Here is a 22678-nt window from a genome sequence, read left to right on the forward strand (position 1 = left end):
TATGCCGTGCCTGAATCTGTACCTCAGGGCAACCAAAAAGGGCTCATACAAAAAATTAAGCAGTAAGGTACCTGGCTTTCTAAGGTAGACCTGCATGGTTAATGAGTAGCTTATGGTATAATGTTAAAGAAACAAAAGAACAGATACAATATTATAAAGACATTACCTCCCCCTCCAATCTCGTAACCTAAAACAACACATAGGAAAAAAGCCTGGAAGGGAATATATCGCGTATTGAGTCGCTTTTCCTAAGTGTGAAGGTCTAGATAATTTTCAAATGATATTTTATTTACAGCTTTATTTGCTGTCTCTTATTAGACCACCAGATATCCATTATAATTTTTTTAATAGTTTTGCTGAAGACTCAGTCTCTGAGGTGTCTTGACGATTCAGGATAGAAAATTTTGACATTTGTGCCAGGTGCAAAACCAAGCAGTGCATTTGAAGCAGAAGGAAGATGTGCGGCGCAGTAGACAGGAGCAGTGGGAGAGCAGAGAGGTCCAGATGGGGAGGGTTGGCGGTGTCCACAAGCACTGTGAAAAATGCCACAGGCGATGCAGCCAAAGCAAAAGCCAGTAACACTCGCATGTCCCTAAGGAGTGACTCATGCTATTGAGGTGTGCAGCTGCGTGAAGACCCTTAGACCTTTGGTCCCCTCACACAGCGGGGCAATGTGTGGTTCAGAGAGCACAGCACTGCTCTGCTCTGCACCGTGCTGCGCCGCCTGTGAGAGTCGCGGCCTCCCCTGCGGCACCACTCCTTTTGCTGGCCACCTAGAGCACTTTTCTTGAAGACTGAAAGCCTACAGATCCGGAAGGGAAAAGAGAAAGAAAAGACATGGTACAGTTGTTAGATTCAATCCTCCCCCAGTAAATGCACACGTGGAAAGTGAGATGCATGTTCAGGAGTCGTAGGGGCAAGCACGGGGCTCATCGGGAATTAGCAGGGTAGGATTGGGTGGCTCAGAAGAAACGCAGAATGCAACGGCGAGAAAACATTATCAGCTGCAAGTCTGTTTCCTGGCCTTGCTTTTGTAAGAGAATACAGTGGGGGAGGGCCCTTTGACCGTTACCTCCCCATTCCCCCTCTTCCCAGTCCCTGGCAACCAACACCCCACACTCTGCTTCTGTAAGTTTGACTAGTTTTGAGTCGGCTTGTAAGGGTTGTACCCACTCCATTATTGTGGGGGGAGGGCCTGAGATCTGGGAGGGAATCACTGCACTTGGTTATGAGCCTTCTGAGGACCTGACATCAGTAGTAACCAGGGTGCGCCGTGCACCAAGGTGCACCAAGTTCTGAGCCCTGCTCAGAGTAGCGCTGTGGCACCTTAGATCTGGGTATGTGTGGTGGGAACTCTGTGTGTGTGTGTGTGTGTGTGTGTGTGTGTGTGTGTGTGTGTGTGTGTGTGTGTGTGTGTGTAACCAATGCAGGGAGAGAGAGAAACAGTATTAACAGCGACTCACCAAAGTCCAGCTGTGGTCTAGGCTCTGTGCTGGGTGCCGGGGGTACAGTAAGAAAGACACACCCCTCACTGCCCTCATGGAGCTTCTGTGAAGTTATGCCACAGTAGTGAATCTAACGTCCATACAAAAAAAACGTAAAAATTCCTGCTGTGATTGGTGGTACCAAAGAGGCACACTCCAGTGCTTCAGAGGAAATGACCTTAGCTGGCTCTTCAGGGAAGTCTATGAACAGAAGTTAACTAATCAGGAGCCTTCAGGAAAGGGGGACAATATAAGCAAGAAGCGCAGGCAGTTGGAGCCAAAGGAAGCCAATAAGAGACACTGGAAGAGGAAGCTCTGCTTTTCATATTGCTAGAGGTAGACAGGGGCTCGAGCAGGCTCTGAAGTCCTTGTGGGGAAATGTGGTCCTTATCTAGAAAGTACCAGATGGCCTTGCAACTGTAAGAGAGACGGAGACAGACACCCTGAGTGGATGTGATGGACCAGTTACAAGGCAGCCTTCACAATCAAAAGGAGAGAGGCATTGGCCTAGAGCAGATGTAGTGGACACAGAAAGATATGGAAGCATAAACGGATATAAATTTTCCTTAAAAATTCCTTTTCCTTTTAAAAAAAGTCAGAGATACTGAGATGTAATTTACATACAACAAAAGTCAACCTTTGAAAGTATGCAGTTTGTAGGCTCTTGACAGATGTATGCAGTTGTGTAACCACCATCACAATACAGATACAGAAAATTTCTGTGCCTTTTCCAGAATGCCTTGTACATGAAACCCAAAACATTTAGCCTTTTGTGGCTGGCTTCTTTACTTTGGCATACTGAGATGCACACATGCTGTTTCATGAATCAACAGTTTGTTTTTATTACTGTGCAGTGTTCCTTTGTATGGGTGTACCTGTTTGTTTTTCTTTCATCCATACACCAGTTGTTGAGTATTTGGGTGGTCTCTAGATTTGGCTACTATGAATAAAAGTGCTATGAATGTTTGAGTACAGACAGGTCTTTGTGTGGACACGTTTTCATTTCTCTTGGTTAGAATTTCCTAGGAGTAGAATTGGTGGGTTATATGGTAAACGTATGTTTAACATCAAAAGTAAGTGCCTGAGATTAGGATACCCACTCCAGCTTTCTTGTGGTTTCTGGTCTTATATCTTCTCCCCTACTTTTACTCTCAGTTTAACTGTGTCTCGTGTAAACAACATATAGTTGGATCCTGGTTTTGTTTTGTTTTTCATCCAGTTAGTGTCTGCCCTTTGATTGGACTGTTTATTCACATTTAACATTGTTATTGATGTAGTTGGACTTACATGTGCAATTATACATTTTTTTCCCTATGTGTCTTATTTCTTGTTCTTTGGTACCTCCTTTACTGCTTTCTTTTACAGTAAGTGGGTATTTCCTGAAGTGGCATTTTAATTTCTTTGGTTATTTTTCTCAATATATTTTTTGAGTTATTTCATCAGTAGCTGCTCTGGGGTTTACCATACACATCTTAATTTATCACAGTCAGCTTCAGTCCAGTGAGATATAGAAACATTGCTCCTATGTAGCTCTATTCACACTTCTCTCCTTGTGCGGTATTGTTATATTACATCTATAAAGGGTACATCCCATTCATACAGTCTTATCATCATCAAATAGTATATGTAATTCTGTGACTTTTAAGAAAAGCTAACATTAGACAGGAGGATCTCAAGTATATACTTACAGCTTCTGTTATATTAACCTTCTGTGTCACAATTTCTGATTCCTTTCATTTGTTCTGGTGGAAATGCTTTACCATCCAGACTCATCTCCTTACCTATTATATATAGCTTTGTGCCCAACCACCACCTCTGTATTGTGATGGGCAAATATATTACATTGTATGTGTGTCTTGCCAGTGGGTTTCAGCCCCTGGCAAGTTCACTATGGATTCAGTGTGACCAAAGAAATGACAGTAGAACGTTCTTGGGGTGAAAGGGTTATACCCAACTTTATTTCCACAGTGGCAGGTCAGTCACTAAAATCTCGTTCACTCAGAGCGAGTCTGCATGCAGCAAGCTGGTCTCTGCCTCTGGGCCTCTCTGTCTGCACCTCTGGGCCTCTGTCCTCGGCGCTGCCACCACTGCAGCCTCTGTTCTGCTCTCCTGCAGCCTTGCAGCCGTGCTACCGTGTTGCGCAGAGCAATGGGTGGAGCTCTTTATATAGAGTTAATAGCAGTGTACTGCCCACACGGTGTGTAGTGAGCTAGCCAACCAGGGCCAGGTGAAAATCCTGGCCACAGGAACTTAAATTTTATCCACAATATGTTATTGGTCAAATAAAAATTTACACAATATTGTTTTACACAATTGCTTTTTAAGTCAGTTATGAGAAGAAAGGAGTAAAGAATGTGTATTTATAAAGTCTTTTATACTCACATAATTACCTTTACCTGTGCTCTTTGTTGTTTCACGTGGATTTGAATTAACCATCTGGGGTAACTTGCAGCCAGAAGAACTTGCTTTAGTTTTCTTGTAAGCCAGTTCTGCTAGAAACAAATTATCTTAGTTTGTGTTTGTCTGGGAATGTCTTTATTTTGCTTTCATTTATTTATACGTTCTTAAATCACTTTATTGAGATATGCTTGATATGTAAAAAGCTGTACACAGTTAATGTATACAACTCAACGAATTTGGGAATCAGTACACCCATCCTTGAAACCATCACCACCATCTAGGACACAGGCTTATCCATCACCTCCCGAACTTTCCCCCAACTCCCTTTTTATTGTTGTTGTTGTTGTTCTTCTTCTTATTATTATTAGCAGTAAAAACCTTGACATAAGATTTAGCTTTGTAGCAAAATTTAAGTACACAGTATTGTTAGCTATGGGCACTGTATCCTGTACAGCAAGCTCCAGAACTTGTTGCATAACTATGACTCTGTGCCCTTTGACCGTTACCTCCCCATTCCCCCTCTTCCCAGTCCCGGCAACCAACATCCCACACTCTGCTTCTGTAAGTTTGACTAGTTTTGAGTCAGCTTGTAAGTGAAATCATGCAGTATTTGGCTTTCTGTGTCCGGCTTTTTTCACTTAACATAATGTTCTCTAGGTACAGAGGGCATGCTCTTACACATAGAAGGCCCTAAAGACTCCACCAAAAAACTGAGAGCGCTAAGAAACAAATTCAGTAACATTGCTTTCATTTTTTTACAGATAGTTTGCTGGATGTAGGATTCTTGGTTGCCAGTGCTTTCCTTTGAGCACCTTGAATATATTATCCCTATGCCTTCTGCCTCCACTGTTTCTGCTGAGAAGTCTGCTGCTGATCTGACTGGGTTTTCCCGTCATAAAATAGGAGGGTTTTTTTTTCTTGTTGCTTTCAAGATTGTCTCCTTGCCTTTGCTTTTCAGCATTTTTACTCTGATGTGCCTGTCAGTCGGTCTCTTTTTGTTTATCGTACTTGTACTTCGTTGAGCTTCCTTCGGGCAATATTTCTTGGCACATTTTTCTCTGCTCCTTTCTCCCTTTCTGGTATTCTCAATCCATCTATGTTGGTAGCCTAAGCATGTCCCGTATTTCTCTGAGGCTCTGTTTATTTTCCTTAGCATTTTCCTCTCTGACTTCGGATCGCCCAGTCATTATGAGTCTGTCTTCAAGATTGCTCAGTCTTTTTCTGGTAGTTCTTATCTACGTTGAGCCCCTCTAAGTGAATTTTTCACTTCAACTATTGTACTTTTCAACTCTAGAATTTCCGTTCTGTCATTTTGTATAGTTTGTATCTCTTTATTGTCATTCTCTATTTCATGTAATATGTTCAATTCAGTAACTTCCTTTACCTCTTTGATGGTAGTTTCCTTTAGTTCTTTAAAGTTCTTCGTGTGGCAGTTTTGAGGTCTTTTTCTTGCAAATCTGACATCTGGTAGCAATCACAGGCAGTTCTGCTGCCTGCTTTTTCCCCAGTGTACTCTAGGTAGATCATATGCTCCTGTTTCTTTCCATGTGTCATAATTTTTGTTGTTGCTGGAAACTAGACTATCTAAAATAGACCATGTGGCAATTCTGGATGCTGGTCCACCCCTACCTTCCTGATTTGTTACTGTTTTTTGCCTGTTTATTTGTTTAGTGTCTGGCTGGTTTATTTTAGTGAGTGTAGCTTCTCTCCCTACTCCCCCCTCCCCTGCTGTGTTAAGCTTTGGGTTTTCCCCCTCAGGGAGAGCTGTCTTGAGTATGCCTGTGGTCACCCTGGGATGACTGTGGTTTGGTCAGGGCTCTCTTTGACTTTCTCCTTCCCTGACCACATTCAGCTGTTCAGCTGCACTGACTGTGGGATGATTACTCCCTAGTTTTCAGCAATGTCCTGGATAAATTGCTCCATAATTTAAAACAGTGAAATCCGTGCTCCTTTGAAGGGATAGCTGTTAAGGCCAGTGTTTGAGATTTGATCTGACCCTGGTGGGCTCCTTCCAGTAATCTCCCTCCCTGGCATCCCAGGTAATCCAGCCAGCCCACAGTTGAACTCCTGTTGATGCCGGGGTTCTTGTTCATGAAGCCGAAGAATGAGCTTCACAAACACCCAAGGTAGGAGAGCCAGGTACAGGCTTTTATTTAGAAATAAAGTGAGAGAATAGAGCCCCTGGCTCATGCCAGGAGGGGACAAGAGAGCCCGTAGTGGTGCATTGTCTAGGGGGTTTTATAGGCAGTTGAGGATTTTTCGAGAACATGAAAAAAACTTAGGGGTGTGGACCTGCAGCACCTGCCCTGTCCTCAAGGTGGGCTGGGTCAAAGTCTGATTGTTAGGGCTGACAGAGGAGTCACGGGTTATGCTGATACCCTTGCAGAACCCTCAAACATTCCAGGCCAAGTTGCTTCTGGCCTTTTGACCTTTAGCTGATCTCACTGAAGATGTCTATATTCTTAGGTATCTTTCCCGAGAGAATTAGTGTGACTTTGACTTTGCATAATGCTTAACAGAGTTTCAATGGGGACTTCTTTGCCCATTGTTATATTGCTCTGACTGTAAATATTCCACCCTGCTTTTCCCGGAGGCCCTCACCCTTCTCTGACTACACCCCTGGTCCCTGTCTCATTCCCCCCTCTACAGATGGAGACCCTAGCTGCTGCTAGGGAAAGGGGGCGATGACCGCTCTGGCTGCTTCATGCTGAGAAGGGGCACATAAAGGGTGCAGTTAGGTCTCCATCAGTGGTCAGTTGAGAGGGCCTCGGAAGATGGGCGCTTCTATTCCAGGTTCCATTTCTGTTACTTTTATTTGCAGTTTTATGGCTTCTAGGCAAGATAGAACAAATTGTGTTATTAGGTTAAGTAGCAATATCTGGAGTTGGATTTTCCATTCTGGAAGGACATACTTGATGAGATTAAGAATACATGGTTGAATACGAGAACTAGAAATAGTAAAACTTTAATTGAAATGATAGGAGAAAACTAAAACATCTGGAAAATCATAGCCAGATATTTTGAAGAAGCTAGAATTCTGGATCTAGTTTATGTCCCAATGACTAGTATTAGGATTTAGTATGGATAAGGCTGCATTATTGAAACAATACTTTTCTCTAAAATCACCCTCATTTTTATTAGTAGTAACCAGGTTAAGAAAATAATTAACACTTGGCTTTATTATTTGCATAAGTGCAGCAAGAAGAGCAATTGATTACATAGGCTCTTTTCAATGTGCTTTGCTGGAACTTTTTGTAAGGAATTTCAGATTGAACTTTTAAAGGCCTCTTGAGGCCAGACAGCTAAGCCAGACTTGCCTTCAGGTTTTGTCTGCAGTACTTGTAGATTTGGGTGAATTCCTATCTTCTCGAGGTCCTCAAGACATCCTGAGGTTCCTGCACTTGTCAGGAAGTGACCTTCCTTACTCACCTGGTAAGGCTGCTGGGAACCCTGTAAGCAAGGTATCAGGTCAGTTCTTCCAATTGGCTTTGTTGGCTTTATAAAGTCAGCCTTAGTTCTTTAAAGCTGTCTGTTTATATCTGAGTTCATGCACATGTCTCTCAGGTATGACATTTCAAAGCCTTGGTAGTATAACCTGTGGTTTTTTTTGTTTTATTGTTTGTTTGATTTTTATACTTGATTTATATGTGAATCCCATATTTCTCCCTTATTATTATTATTATTATTATTTTAATAAAATGCTGAGGTGGTAGGTAGATGCAAGATAAAGGTAGAAAACATAATTTAGTGCTGTAAGAGGGCAAATGTAGATGATCAGGTCTGTGCCTATAGACTAAGTATTCATCCAAGCTAGATAAGGGCAACAAAACATCCACGGATGCAGAAGATTTCTCTCAAAACAGGGGTGGTGAGGTTCTAAGCTTCACCTCTGTTGATCCCCAATTTCTCACCTGATGGACCCCCTGTGACTGTGCCTGTCTTAGGTATAACCTGTGGTTTTAATTGGTCCTCTTACAAGGAAAGCAGGTTCTTATTGAACTTATGCAAATAAACATGCTGCCATGAAATACAAAAATAGTCACTGAGAGTTTTTAAATTCTGGAGGGTTCAGGTAGAGAGAAAGATAAAGTATCAATTCTGCTTATAAAGATAGTCATTTAATAAACTGTTGTCAGCTTAAAAGAAAAAGCTTAAAACACTTTATCAGCAACATTTGAAACAAAAAGCCACAAAATCATCTTCCTTAGTTTACTTAATCTTATGTAACCAATACTTGTTCTGCTAAAATCTAGTTCTTTACTAGTTTAGGAGTAATAAAACTGATTATAAATGACAAAAGACCTACAAATGACAATGGTTAAAGATCTGATGAGAGCTTACTGTAAGACAGTTGACATAAGGAAATTTGTATATTTCTGTAACACAAAACATTCAGGAACAAAGTTTAGCATCATTCCTTTTGACAGTGCTTTCTAGGTAGTTAAGTAGGTAATTATATATCAGATAAATAAGCCAAATTAGCCAAATAACTTTTCCTCAATGAGAAAAAATTCTTCCGACATGTTCCAGGGGCCCCCTGGAAAATATCAGTTGACTAGAGGTAAAAGCACCTTTTTGCATTTTTTTTTTTTGGCACCTGCTTAAATAGGATTATAGGTTGCCATGAAGCAATACTTATCCATTTAACCAGAATGACAACAGAGTACCTCAAAGGCAAATAAAGAAGGTTACACAGTTGTTAGCAAAGTTTAGCTTTTAGTCCTTTAAATATTAAGATCTCATTTTCTTAAATACTCAGACAACTCATTGAGACTTTAAGCATGAGAACCTCCTTTGATAAAACAATTAGAGAACCCTTTGCAATCTTTCAACATTAAGAGCAGACTAACAGTGAAGAAAACTTTGTCTTTTTAACCGAAAACAAAATTCTAATTTTGCTGTGTAGTTGATATCGAGACTCTTGCTTTAATTTTATATAGCATGACCATATCAATTCTTCCACAAACTTTCTACAACTTCCTTTTTACATTTAGATTTCTCTCTCTAAATAAACAGCTGTACTTTAGAACAAAGTTACTTTCTTTTATCAAAAGACACATTCTTTAGCATGCAGAAATGTTTTCCTTATTACTTTAAGTAGTTTTAATTAGAATTTAAAACCATTAGGTACCTTAATTTTTAGTGAACAGAGAAGCAGGCTATTGTAAACTGTTACACTAGCATTCTTTAGATTGACAAATTTGTGAACATTTTATAATTTGTGTAACCATGAGCTTTACAGCACAATCTCTCACTAAGCACAAAGTATATCTTCTTAACTTAGCAAAACTTTAAGGTTTTAGGTTACCACAAAGATTCTCAGGCTGTTTGTAGGTATACACACTGTAATACACATTTATTAAGGTGTTCACTTGCCACACTTATTTAGTTCACTCATTCCTAACAACATGCTAGATTACTTACAAAACCTTTACTGAATATTAGACAAAGTCAAGCCTCTAAGCATTTTATTCTTGAAAGATTTAGCAGATAACATCAACTTAAATGACTTTAGATAAACTTAGGCAGCTGATAACCATAAGGACATGTCCATTTCAGTTCAACTTAAATTAGCATTAATGCTTAATATTTTCCATTAGAATTTTCTGGAAATTTTAGAATGCCCAATTTTCACAAGCGCTTGTCTTTAAATCAGTTTTATTAATACCATCCGGAGGTAGAAAAATCTTTCATTTACACGCTTAGACATACAAACATACAGATTGAGACATAATGACTACAGTTAGCAACACTTTTCATAAAAGAACATATATACAGACAGATAAGCTGATACAGAGATTTGAGTTACTGATATCCAATTGCCTTTCCTTTTAGCTTATTTGACTAAGAGTATCTCAGTTTTCAGAAATACTCTCTATGGACAAGCAGTTTATATAACTGGGTTAAGGTTTAGATGGCCCAGACTAACAGGGCCAATGAAGGCTCTGAACTGATAGGGACTGTGTGTGTCCAGGGGGCTGGAAATGAAATGCAAGTACAATTCTAGCTCCAGTCATTTAAAGCCAGGCTGTATTGCAGAAGATAAATTTCTTCTGTTTCAGGGAGTCTAGTTTAAAAACCTCCCAATTTTTGAAGATAATGAACCCAATAAGTAGAATAGATTTCCACCAAAATAATTTAGAAAACTAGTTCCATACTGTAGTAGTTCACGGGACTTTTGACTACTTTCCTTCCTTGCATTAAAATAAATTTAGCTGCATAACCTTATTATATTGTATACTTCTCTCAGGGACCAAGCCTCTCCATCACAGAGTTTGTATTGAGGCCAGGCTTGTGTGCAGAATGTAAAGCACTTTTTCAGGGTCTGGGGATCAAATTTGCTCCCAGTTCTTTAGAATGCAAGCTAGAGGCGAGTCTGGCTTTAAAACTTGAAGAGGAAGCTCCCACCTGAAAGAGAGAAAGAAAGATGTGTGACACCTGGTCGGCCTTTCTCTGTGAGGGCATCCCCTCTCCTTGGAGCCTGGGTGACAGTGGTCAATCACCTCCTCTGCCAGGCCTACTGGATTTAACCACTCCTTACCAGCGTGGCCTGTATCTTGCCTTGATTCCCCTCTTGCCTTCACACTAAGCAAGAGTTGCTTCAGAGTCCCGGATCTAGTGGGAACCTCACCAGTATCTCTTACTTTACGCCTTTGGGAGTCCTGATCCAGACCCTAGTTTCTCTGCACAGACTTTATAGCACAGTACACTTGGGCTGCGGATAGGGAAATGCCTAGCCCCAGGAGGACTGCCTCCAAGGAAGAGAGATCAATAGAATAGAGCCATGGCTAGAATTTAAACGGGGCCATTTACATGTACAGTTATGAGGGGGGGTGTCTGTACTCAAACACCAGTTTCCGCCACTGCCTGGGATTTAGCCAGTCACCCACTATAACAAATCTGATCTGTGAAACAAGAGGTCGGGGTGTTATCTGCGACTATCGCATAGGCGGCAGCCTAGCCAGAGGTTCATGCAGCGCCATGGGATCAGTCGGCTGGAGCTGAGATCCAGGACCACTGTCTACTAGTCCAGTCAGCCCTTGGAGTCCCGAGATTAGGGGAGGAAAGTAGGAAATCAGCTCGGCCACTCCCTGACATTCCCATCCATCCAGAGGCCGGGGATCAAGGGGTGGCAGACACCGGGAAACCTTTCACCCGAGACTTAAGACTGGTAGCCGACGCTAATCGTGTTTTAAGTGGCTAACCAGTGTTATGGGTCTCAGATTGGGCACGCCGGAGCAGGAGTAAGGAAACAGGTCCTCACAGAAAAGTAGATTGTAAAAAGGGAGCCTTTATTTTAGCCGGCCGGCGTCTGCCAAGGAGCAAGCTCTCCAAGTGCAGCCCCGAGCCCCTGTTACAACGTCCTTTTAAGCATTTTTACCGCATCCTGCTTAGTTTTTGCAACTTTTCCACCTTCACCTAAATTCAGCAAGCTATATTCTTTGTTTAATGCTCGGGGGGCTTAAGCATCCTGTTTTGCCCACCTGCTGCAGGAAATGTGTGAAACTGTTGGTCTCTAACAAAGCAATGTACAGAAGCAAAAATAGCGTGGAGTTAGTTGAACATCCTGTTTCTCATGGGATTTATATCTTTTCATTTAGTTTCTCAGAAGTTGGTACGTGTCTAGGGTCTGGGGCTAACTTTACAGAGAGCTTTGTGTCCTATTTTATGTCTGAAACTGCTTCAGCCCCTCACACCAGTGCCCAGACACATTTTAATGAGATAAAAAGTACAGCATTTAGTTAGAAATGAGAGTGCGGCGTGGATCTCCTACCTTGCGGTGGTGAACATTGGGTTCCATGAAATTGATGAAGTTAGAAGGGAGTTAGGAACGCTCCCTGCCTCACTGAGAGGCCAGGGCGGCCTGAAGAAGCAGGCTGGGAGTCAGAGACAGAGAGAGAGACACTCCTCCTGGATACCCAGTCGGGCTGTCGGCGTCTGATTCCAGACACACGGACCTTTGAGAAGCCGCTGAAGTGTAGCCTCAGCCTAGACTCTCGCAGTTGCCTACGGCTTTCCTCAATCCCTTGCATCCGAGGAGATGCCTCTGAAAGGGAATCCTGGCCTCCACTCAGTTGACTTTCCCGGCTCCCAAGGGAGATGGGGGATCCACTGAGGGAGACACAGGGGAACCTGTCGCTTGAGACTTTGAGATTGGCAGCCGGGCTAGTCCCGTTTAAGTGGCTGACAAGCGCCCAATGTTGTGTGCCGTAGACAGCTTCCTTCTATAAGGACAGTGAGAGAAAAGGCAGGCTCGGATGCCGATACCTCCAAAGTTATCCCGGATGAGCCCCCAAAGATGATGCCGGGGTTCTTGTTCATGTAGCCGAAGAATGAGCTTCACAGACACTCAAGGTAGGAGAGCAAGGTGCAGGCTTTTATTTAGAAATAAAGTGAGAGAATAGAGCCCCTGGCTCATGCCAGGAGGGGACAAGAGAGCACGTAGTGGTGCATTGTCTAGGGGGTTTTATAGGCAGTTGAGGATTTTTCGAGAACATGAAAAAAACTTAGGGGTGTGGACTTGCATCACCTGCCCTCAAGGTGGGCTGGGTCAAAGTCTGATTGTTAGGGCTGACAGAGGAGTCACGGGTTATGCTGATACCCTTGCAGAACACTCAGACATTCTAGGCCAAGTTGCTTCTGGCCTTTTGACCTTTAGCTGATCTCACTGAAGATGTCTATATTCTTAGGTATCTTTCCCGAGAGAATTAGTGTGACTTTGACTTTGCATAATGCTTAACAGAGTTTCAGTGGGGACTTCTTTGCGCATTACTTTGCTCTGACTGTAAATATTCCTCTCTGCTTTTCCCTGGAGGCCCTCACCCTACTCTGACTACACCCATGGTCCCTGTCTCACTTTGTCCAATAATTCCACCAATCTCCCACCAGTTGCCTTTTACTGCAGCCTCTGCTGTCTTGAAAGTGCCCCTAGGCATGACCTTCTCCACACTCCATTGCGAATGCAGTCGTTTCCTCTGAGAGGAAGTTCCCCAGCGATCTGCTTCAAAACGTCAGAGCCATACAGTTCTGTAGCTGTGGAGTGGGGACAGTGATGGTGTACTTCTTTCCCAGTTTTTTGTAGTGTACTGTGTGATGCTGTACTTCTAAATTTCCATTTTTAATTGTTTGTAGCTGCTATTTAGAAATTACTGAGACGTTAGCATACTGATCTTGTTACTTCGCTAAACTCACTTCTTAATTCAAGTAGCTTTTCTCTAGGTTCTTTTTATAGGGTCCTCTTATAGATTCAGGTGTTGTCTATGAATAATAACTGTCTTACTTAGTTCTTGCTTCTCGCCTTTTTTATTGCCTAGAGCAGCCAGTAAAATATTGAAGAGAAGTGGCAGAAGTGAGACAGGGACCGTGGGTGTAGTCAGAGTAGGGTGAGGGCCTCTGGAAAAAGACCCCTGCCAAAACTCCATATTAAACAATTAAGCAAAGTCAGAGTTACATTAATTCTCTAAAGTAAAATATCAAACTAGGAATATAAGCATTCTTCAGTGAAGGTTAGCTAAAACTAAAAAGCCAGGAGTAACTTAGCCTGGAATGTTTGAACATCCCCCAGATAAGAAAATACCTCAGCATAGCCCATGTCTTGTTTGTGTCAATTAAATGAGGCTATTGTAAAATTTACTTTAGCCTGCCAAGAGGCCCAGTTTATCTTTAACTTTACCCAGATGCTGCTTTTCCTCCTCCAGCCCTAATCAAGTCAGTAACTCAGCTCACCTTGAAAGCAAAACAAGCAGCCTTGACTGATAATGCTCCCAAACCAAGAAACTGCTATTCTGAGAAAGGATCAAAACAGTAGATTTCTTATGTTAACTCCACAAAATAGTCTGGAAAACTGATAAGAAACTTAGTGTCTCTAAAAATAAACACTTAGAGACCATCTGGTGGATCCACCTCCCTAACTTACTCTCTCAACTGCCTATAAATCCCCTAGATAAAGCACCACCACGGACTCTCTTGTCCCCTCCTGGCGTAAGCCGGGAGCTCTGTTCTTTTACTTTATCTCTAAATAAAAGCCTGTGTACCTTGCTCTCCTACCTTGAGTGTTTGTGAAGCTCATTCTTCGGCTTCATGAACAAGAACCCCGGCATCAGAAGCACACATCCTTGTCCGAGGTCACTTAAATGGTGGCTGCATGTAACATTGTGAGCGAGCTCCTTCACGGTGCCAGTACTCGGGGCTGTTTGTGTGTCTGTGTCCGAGGTCGTATGCTCTGTGATCATGTGGCTTCCGTGTCCAGAGTATCAGGTCCATGAGCTGTTGGGTTTCTATATTGCAGGTCATGAAGTTGCTAAAATGCATGTGGGCCTGTATTTCAGAATTTGTCATATCTGAGCTGATTTTGTATCTCGGGCCTCATTTATTGAATCTGTAGGAGTCTGAGTTCCGTGGATTGTTTGGTGTTTTATTTCCAATGGCATGAGGTCTCCTCACTGCTCTTTCCTGGGTCTGTATTTGGGTTTAGTGTGTCACTGGGGTGTTTGGGTTTTGTGGCCCATACTGTGAGGTTTCTGAGGAACTTGGGAGTCCAGGGTATGATGCTTCAGAGCTGGGGGAAGATCGGGGTCCTGGAGCAAGGTCTGCTCTGTCTTCAGTCCTTTGTTCCTGGGATTGAGTCCTCTGAGCCATTAGGGCATTCCTAACCCCATGGACAGACTTTGTTACATACCGGAGTTCAGACATGAGGTGTTTGTGACCTCTTCCCCATGTTTCAGTCTGATAACTGTGCAGAAAGACAGTGAGAGGCTGTTGATCTGAGTTGACTGTCTCTGAACTCCCCCACTCCTGCTCCCAACAGTCCAGCTTCCTTGTCTAGACCACTGTGTAGGCAGCTTCCTTCAGACCTTCCCCTGGGGTCGGATTCTCGCCACTGTTTTGAAGGTCACAGGGTCTTCCTCAGCCCCATTGTGGGGAGGAGTTTACGATGTGTCTCTGAAGAAAAACACAAAGCAGGGACCCCCGTCTCAGAGTTTGGCAGAACCTGCCCATCTTGTGCCCCCATGTTGGCATCTGTCACCTCTCAGGTCTCCCTGACACCCATAAAAAAAAACAAACCTGGGCATATCCATTTGCCTTGTTGCCGACTGCACATTTCAAAGCCTGGGTCCCCTGTGCTGTGGTTGGCTGGCAGGAGATGCTAGCTTTGGGGATGATCTTCCCGCACCTTAACTTTTCTGTGATGAGATTGTGCAGACTGTACCTCAGCCTCTTCCTCCTATCACACGCACCTCCTGAAAGCAGAATTCAGGGCTTGGGGAGCTGGGGTAGGGGGTGGGTCCAGACAGATGCCACCTCTGGCCGGGCAGAGAGTGTGGGCCTGAGACCATGTCACTTGGTACACTGGAGGTCAGGTGCACCTGTCGCCTAATGTGAAGGTGTGTTGGGTTGAAGAAAGAGTCCAGACACTCCAGAATTTTATCTCCATTTCTAAAACACCCGTGGTTTAATCCTGTTACTTCATGAGAAAATACGCAATGTGTTCTGTACTAGAGGGAGAAAAATCTTTGTTCGTTTTCTGAAAATGTACGACCTGGTTAGAAGACAGACAGGTTTGTAACTTTCCTTTATAGTCCACAAATTACACACACACAGAAGGGATCACCTGTCAAGGTGGAGGTGAATTTCTCTTTAACCTACTGGGACAAGTGTTTCAGGCCCATTTCAACAGAGCAGGAGCCCTGCCCTCCTTACTGAGGGCCATTTTCTAATATAACCTCTGTCTGATGTAAAGCCACCCCTCTCTGCATCTTCATATGTCCCCAAAGCTGTAAAGTACCAATTGCTCCACAGCAAGGCCGTCAGACGAGAGCACAAGGGAAAACTTCTCTGTCATTGACGAGTCTACTTTTCCAAACGCCTTTCTGCCTCAGCCCTGCCCATGGTGAGGACCCAGTGCTCAGGTCCCTGTTGGTGTGATGAGCAAAGCAGCGGGATGGGGGGGGGGGGTCACAGTCCCAGGGGAAAATGTCAGGGCTAGTTGAACCTTTGCTAACATTTTCTTGGAATGCTGAAAGGGAGGTCTCAAAAGCTGAAGTTACAAATCATTTGCTTGCTGTTTCTCTAAAACCTTTTGAAGGAATGCGTAGCCTCTTCTTTGTAAAAGGGATCGAGACCATCCCGCGCTTGGGTGTCTGATGGTAGGACATGGAATACACTGGGACCAAGTCATCTGTATCTTTGCCGGGGGTGGGTAAGCTTCCCCCTGTTTTTGAAACAGAAAGAAAAGTTTGGCAAGTGACAACAAGAAAGGAGGACAAAGAAGTACTACACACACACTGAGCGTGAAGCGGCATTTCCTGTTGGTGCAAGTGAGTCATTTGCAAATTTTTAACTGTCAGTGTTTCATAAACCATGACAATTTGCTAAAAATTAGCTTGTCAAGAAACAACTTGAGGCTCCAGAGTAAAGCCAAAACATTTGCTCTAACTAAATTGCTTTAGAATTAAGTGTTTGAGGTTTGAAATACAGCCAGCCTGCACCTGAGTCCCAGATCAGAGCTGCCAGACAGCAGGTGTGGCTGAAGCAGCCGCCACTTGAGGACCCATGCCTGCAAGGAGGGAGGGGCCAGTCCCAAGGGGAGCAGAACACGACCCTTAAGAGCATCACAGTCCAGTGAGGGAAGCAGACCCATTGCGTCAGGCCACAAATATACATACATGGGCGGTTTTCTATGTGCCAGGCAGCACTCCAGGTGCTGGGATACTTGATGGCCCAACCGGCAGAAATCCCTGCCCTAGACTATACACTCCTGAAAGGTATAGCGGTGGGTGACAGGCACCAAACCGTCCCATAACAACTGAGCAAACTGTGTAGTGTGTTAGAAGGTGATGTGCTGTAATCACAGAGCGAGAGTCTAATGGAAGGCAAGGAGAGCTGGGGTGCCAGGGACTAGATCCTGCTGGGCGGGGTAGGCTTCTGCTCAGTCAGCTAGACTGGAAGGACACCCAGGAGCACAGAGGCTGACTGGCATGCTGTGCCAGGGTGTAGAGTTAGGCAGAGGAAACACACAGGGAAGAGCAGTCAGAGAAGAGGTGGGTTTGTCAAAGAACTAGAACAGCGAGGAAGAGCGCCTCCTTGTGAGGCTGATGGCGCTCCCCTGGGTCAACAGGCCCTTCATCCGAGTGCCCATGTGCCTGCCTCCGCAGACATCTGTGCCCTAGGCAAGACACCACGTACTTAATTAGCAGCCTGAATACATGCAACAGTCCACCTATTGGGCAGATGGTTGTGGGGGGCCACCACATGCACCAGTCACCTGGCACTTGGGAAACGTTCCATGAACCAACTGGTGCCCCAAGGATCTTAACCCAAGTTGCACTGAGAGGCCAGAACTGTGGCCGTTGGGGCTACAGAGTGACCCACACATTTCTGAACAACTTTGTAGCCACTCTTTTAGGAGTGCCCAGAAAGGGGGATCGTGAGAATGAGGCAGTCCTCCTCCCCACAAAGAGCATCTGACTACAGAGATGCCCTGCTTCCTCCATGCTCCTGTGTCATTCGTAGTGCAGAAATAACTGGCACAGTAATAGCTACTGTTCATGGGCCAAGTGCCTTGGCTCAGGGTCCTTCATCCACTGAAGAAATGTGTGCTAAGCACTGGGTAGACACCACCTGCCAGCCTACTGGACACAGCTTGGGTGTGCAGGGATGTAGCCTGAAAGCAGAGGACTGCTACATGTCATGGTGTGAAGAAGCCTATGGAGAAATTTAAATCACGGTGCCCTAGGAACACAGAGGGCATCTGACTCCTACCCGAGGATGTGCGCGCGCGCACATGTACGTGTGTTTGGTCAGGGGGGATGTCTCGGGGGAGGGGAGGTTTGTGAGGTAGACACTTTATTTTCCACATGTTACAGGCAAGCAAGCTGAAGAGCGGAGAGATCAATATGGGTAGAGCCAGATTTCAAATCTCGGTTTGTTTGGCTGCAAACCACCCCTGGGGTCTGGTGATCTCCAGAGGTGTGATGCAGCCACTGAAAATACTTCCTTCGCCTCTGCTGCCCCTTAGTTCTTAGTTACCTGCCAAAGAGTGAGACTGGTGGATTCATAAATTGGGGACAGGGTTGATTGCAGAAGTCTCGCTACCATGGCAAAGTGCCTCCCCATGGGGGAACCCCTGGAAATTGAAGTCCTGGTGGCTGTCAGCTCTGAGACAAGCCCTTCACGGCAAGGGATTCTGGGTCTGTCGACTTCAGGGCGACTCCTCCTGGGGCAGATGAGAGCTGAGAACGTTTCAGGATTGCATGCCGTGCTGGCTGCCTGCATCTCACAGGTGGACAAGGGGTTGGACAGTGATGACTCTCCAGTCATGGAACAATATCTGCGTCTTGGCAGCTGCAACACAAGCCACATGCGCAGACTGGCTTTGCAGTCAGGCAAAACCAGGGTGTGCTTCCCAGGGTGTGCACCCTTCGTAGCATGGGCAACCTAACCTCTTTGTCTCCTTGTCAGTAGAAGACAGGGTTTGATGCTTAACCTCTCTGGGTTTGGGAAATGAAACTGGCACACATCAGCCCCTCAATAGCTAGGCTCCAGGAAGAGCCATTCACACGTGCCCTCTTTTTGGGCTACGTTGGCGTGGAGGGAAGCATGCCAGGGCTCCTGGGACCCTAGGCTACTCTCTGGCAGGGTTTGGGGTGGTGGTGTTCAGAATGGTGGTTCCATCTTCTCTCCCGTATTGTTTGCATGTCCCAGGCACACACTCCATTTCATACCTAGGTGTATTCTGCCCAGAGACGCTGTCGTGAATGAGGTTAATCATCACAGTTGAGTCTGTGGTGGGTAGAACCAGCAGGGGGTTGCCACACTCCACTGGACATTGTAGGAACTGACATAGTTTCCTCCAGGGGTTTATGGCACCTGGTGGGGTCACACAGTGGATTGAATGAAGACATTGTCAGGTTCCCTTGCAGAGTCCCCCATAGTAGCAGGCCCTGATAACCACAGGGACTAGTAAATCAAACCCCTTGCAGGAGGAGGACGTCCTCTTGTACCTAACACAGAACTCGAACTGTAACTTACAGTGAAAAATGATCTCACCAAAACAAAAGTCAGAGGGTAGGGCAGTTCAAGTCCTGTTTAGTTTTCAGTGTCAATGATGCCATAAAGTGACAGATTCTTTCCATGTTTCTGCTTACCCCTCTTCACTGTGAGGCAGTATCCCTTCACAGAGTGAAATCTTCTGCCACATTCCAAACCCCATATTCAAGGAAACAGAGGATGCAGATAAAGTGAGGGGCGGTGTGTATTCTGTCCCTAGCAGGGAAGGCTTCCCCAGAAGAATTCAGATGTCAGATTGTATTTCCAGTCAGCTCATTGTGAACCAAAGTGAAACGTGTGTCCGCTTGGGGACTTTATAATGAAACCTCCATCACGTTCCATTCCGCAAAAGTACCAAATCTGTTGACTGTGCCTTTTCATCCAGGTACTCCCTAGGTAAAATGGAAATTGCTCTACTTGACCTGACAGCTAGACGTAAGGAATCGGGCAAATGAAGTACATGCTGGACAGGGGCAACGGCATGCTTGGGGGCGTGGAATTCTTAGAGACGGGGAGAAGGGAGGGCGCTTGAGCCCACTGGCCATCTGTTGATCAGAAAGTTTCGGTTGGCTGGAAAATAGAGTGGGGGGTAAGAGGGGTCTGCTGAAGATGAGGCCTCAGGGTCAGGCAGCGTCCCCGGTGCCTTGTCCATCCTTAGAGCTGCAGGCAGCCCCTGCAGTGTTGAGCAGGGGAGACATGACCACCAGATCAGGATGTAAGAAAGGTTGCCCCAGGCAGTTGGATAGAGAATGCTGGGAAGGTGTCAAGATCGGTGGTGGATGTCAAGGAGAGGTGAGGGTGACCTCAACTGGGGAGCTCACTGTCACCACAGACTGAAGAAGTGTCGAGATCTTAGAAAGACTTTGGAGGCCGAATTGGCCGGGCTGGTGATTTGAGGGGGTGGCACGAGAGAGGCAGCAATCCAGGATGGCTTTAAGGATCTTGGGCCTGAGCCGCTGGGTAGAAGGTTGCCTTCCACTGAGGCAGCACCACAGGAGGGGCAGATGTGTGCGGAGCAGGGGTGCATGGGCTCAGTTTGGGACGTGGCGAGTTTCCTAGCCTGTTTGGGACTCAGCCACTTAGTACCCGAGTGACTTGGGGGAGTGAACCTAACCTCTGTGTGCCTAAGATGCCTCATCTGTGATGGGAAAATGGGTACCAAAAACTAGGGGAAATGACTACTTTCTCTTTCACTCGTTCAGTCCAGTGCTCTTTTTGTACAGCAGAGTGCTGTTTTACTGTTCAGTACTCCTTCGGTACAATGGGAATCGCTCTACTTATGCACATACTGGTTGGTTTCACGTATCTGTTTTGTGTATTTTCACCGTGAAGCATGTACTGCCAACGCTAACAGGAAAAGAAGAATCCAAAGTAACAAGTGTGTATTATCACACTGACCAGTGCGGTATGACAGCCCATCAGTGTGTCTCTGGGAGAAACTGCCCCCCTTCACCCCTCCAGTCTTCCTCCTGTGGCTTCTCATTCCACTCGGGGTGGGGGAGGGCCTTTCGAACCTAATTTCTCTACCACTTCTCTGTGAAGTCATCTCCAGTGTTGTGGGGGTTGTCTGGCATTTATTGAGCGCACTTGGCCTGTGGGCCTGTCAGTTGGCTTCTGAGGCCTATAGCTTAGGAGAGAGGATGGAGCCGGATATGTGGATCCAGAAAGCAAGCGTGTGCCTACATAGCAGGGAGGTGATGAAGGCACAGATTCCAAGATCTGCATCAAGGCCCCATCACTTAGTCCTTGTGTGACTTTGGGCAGGTTAACCTCTGTTTACTGACGTGTAAGAGGAGGATGAGGACCCTATCCTGGAATAATGATTCATGTTTTCTTCCTTCATTTAGACCACCAAAATACTACCTTTTGATAACTATAAAGTGCTGTTCAACTGTCGATTACTTCCAGGGTAAACAAAATCCACGTATCTGCTTGGACAGGCTGCAAAGATAAGATACCAGGCTCATTTTTACCAACGACAAATACGTTGCACTGCACCTGAGACCAGAAAAGGCTAAGGTAAGGAAACCTGCGCGCATTTCCTGTTCTGGAAATGGCTTATTGCCAAGGACCGTCCTGCCTCCTACGACTCAGATCTAAGTCTTGCTGCCCACTCTTTGTCATGACTCCTGTTAAGACTCTGGGATGACTCCTGGGTTTACCTGTGACACGGCCAAACACACACCTTTCTCGTGCTGCAGAAGGGCCAGACACAGACTCTTCAGCTCCCTGTTCTTTGTCTACTGAATGGTAACAGATTAAAAGTCAGTCTTCTGAAACGAGCTAGGCACAGAGCTAAACCATGTCTAGAGCCTGAGAGAGACTGGGACTCCTCCTGAGTCCTTCCCCACCATAACTTGCCCCTCCTCCCTATGAAGGAAAAGGCAGTCCGCCCCCGCCCCCCATGAGACTCTGCTCTTCATCTTCAGATGTGGGGGAGGGGTTCTCCCAATTGCAGCAGCCTGAATAAAGGCCATCTCTTTACTTACTAGTTTGGTTTCTGTCTTTCCTAGTGTGCCTGCATCGCCTATGCGAAAACGCCTGGTAAGGAAACAAAATCAGTAACAGGTACTTCCACGTGTGCACTCTAGAACAGAAGTCACCAGGCGGTCAGGCGCAGCCCCTCCTTCCGGGTCCCTAGCCCAGCACCCACTTGCGTCACCTGGGAAGTCACTTCCACCCCCACCGCCCGGAAACTCTTCCTGCGGCCTCAGGAAGTGTTCGTCCAGTTCAGTCACCCTGCTCCAAGCTCCACCTGCACTCCTCGGAGCTGACTTTACATGCGGTCCGCAACCACATGCCCGCCGACCTGAGAGGAGCCGCCTCCCCTTTGCGCCACTTCTGTATCCTTCCCCGGGCAGGACTAGGAAGGACCAACTTCCTCCACAGGGCCCCACCCCCCCTGTGGCGTCAGGAAGTGGGGGGGGGGGTCCCACCGCTTGAGGGGGCGGGGGTCAGCCTCTCTAGGACTGCTGGAAGATGGCGCCTCTCGGTGGTCTTAACCCTTCCCTTCCCGGGCAAACTCCTTCGCCTGGGCTGAGCATGGGAGGCACTGCCCTGGTGGCATCGGGATGGCAAGAACCTGAGCCCTAGAGAAAATGGGCTCTAGAGCCTGAGAGAGACAGAGACAACCTCCCAGGCCGCGTTAGTGTCGCAGGACCAGAGTCCTTCTCTTTGGCAGAGCAGGACCGGTGTCCTCTGGGAGAAGGGTGGTTTTCTCAGACGCCCCGTCCCTTCAGAATTGGAATTGCGGTTTGACAACAGATCTGTGTGGCATATTTCTCTAGTTGGGGATGCCTTTTTAAGTGGAGAGAGACGGCATTGAGACTTCAGTGGACACTGTTAGGACCGGGGTTTTACTTGGGCTAGAATCAGCCTTCCACAGGTTCAGAAATAGGCTGTTTCCTTAGCTTTCCTCCCTCCCCTGCTCACAAAGTTAGACAAAATAACTGAAGCGTTGTCGAGAAAACCCACATTTCCTGTATTGAAACCTTCAGAGAAAGTATTTCTAGAGGGTGAGAGAGGGAGCTGTCATGATGTGACATAGGAATAGACATGCTTTTAATAGGCTCTGTGGTTCCTGCACTGATGTGCAGTTATTCTGACAATTTTTATCCAATAACTCGACAAGTAGCAGTGCATAGTATTTACAGAAGGAAGGCATCTTTGCTTGTCCAGTTTGCTGAAGTGCAACTGATCTTGGGCAGTAGACCTCTACTGTGATCAGCAATTTGGTTTTATGGTTA

The 22678-nt window shown here is 45.6% G+C and overlaps 1 protein-coding gene and 1 long non-coding RNA gene across 21 annotated transcripts in view; one reads left to right on the plus strand and one right to left on the minus strand.

Moving 5' to 3' along the window:
* The window catches only part of FAM156A (family with sequence similarity 156 member A), a 45619-nt gene that overhangs the window by 12402 nt on the left and 10539 nt on the right, over window positions 1–22678 (plus strand). For 6 of the 20 annotated variants that reach the window (XM_057496137.1, XM_057496146.1, XM_057496149.1 and 3 more), the window contains exon 2: window positions 20841–20951. The exons of 4 other annotated variants lie outside the window; for them this stretch is intronic. The gene's annotated coding sequence lies outside the window, so the exon portion shown is untranslated. Of the gene's footprint in view, window positions 1–3289; window positions 6011–6035; window positions 6678–7256; window positions 7353–16110; window positions 16202–20840; window positions 20952–21445; window positions 21501–22678 lie in introns of those variants that run through there. 10 more of the 20 variants (XM_057496139.1, XM_057496140.1, XM_057496141.1 and 7 more) reach the window with 8 other exon arrangements.
* Window positions 6430–13673, minus strand: LOC130682042 (uncharacterized). The gene is made up of 2 exons (XR_008995356.1): window positions 12153–13673; window positions 6430–7334 (listed from the first exon to the last, which is right to left on the minus strand). It is a non-coding gene; the product is annotated as an uncharacterized LOC130682042 (long non-coding RNA).

This window comes from Manis pentadactyla, chromosome X, assembly GCF_030020395.1.
Source record: "Manis pentadactyla isolate mManPen7 chromosome X, mManPen7.hap1, whole genome shotgun sequence".
Lineage (NCBI taxonomy): Eukaryota > Metazoa > Chordata > Mammalia > Pholidota > Manidae > Manis > Manis pentadactyla.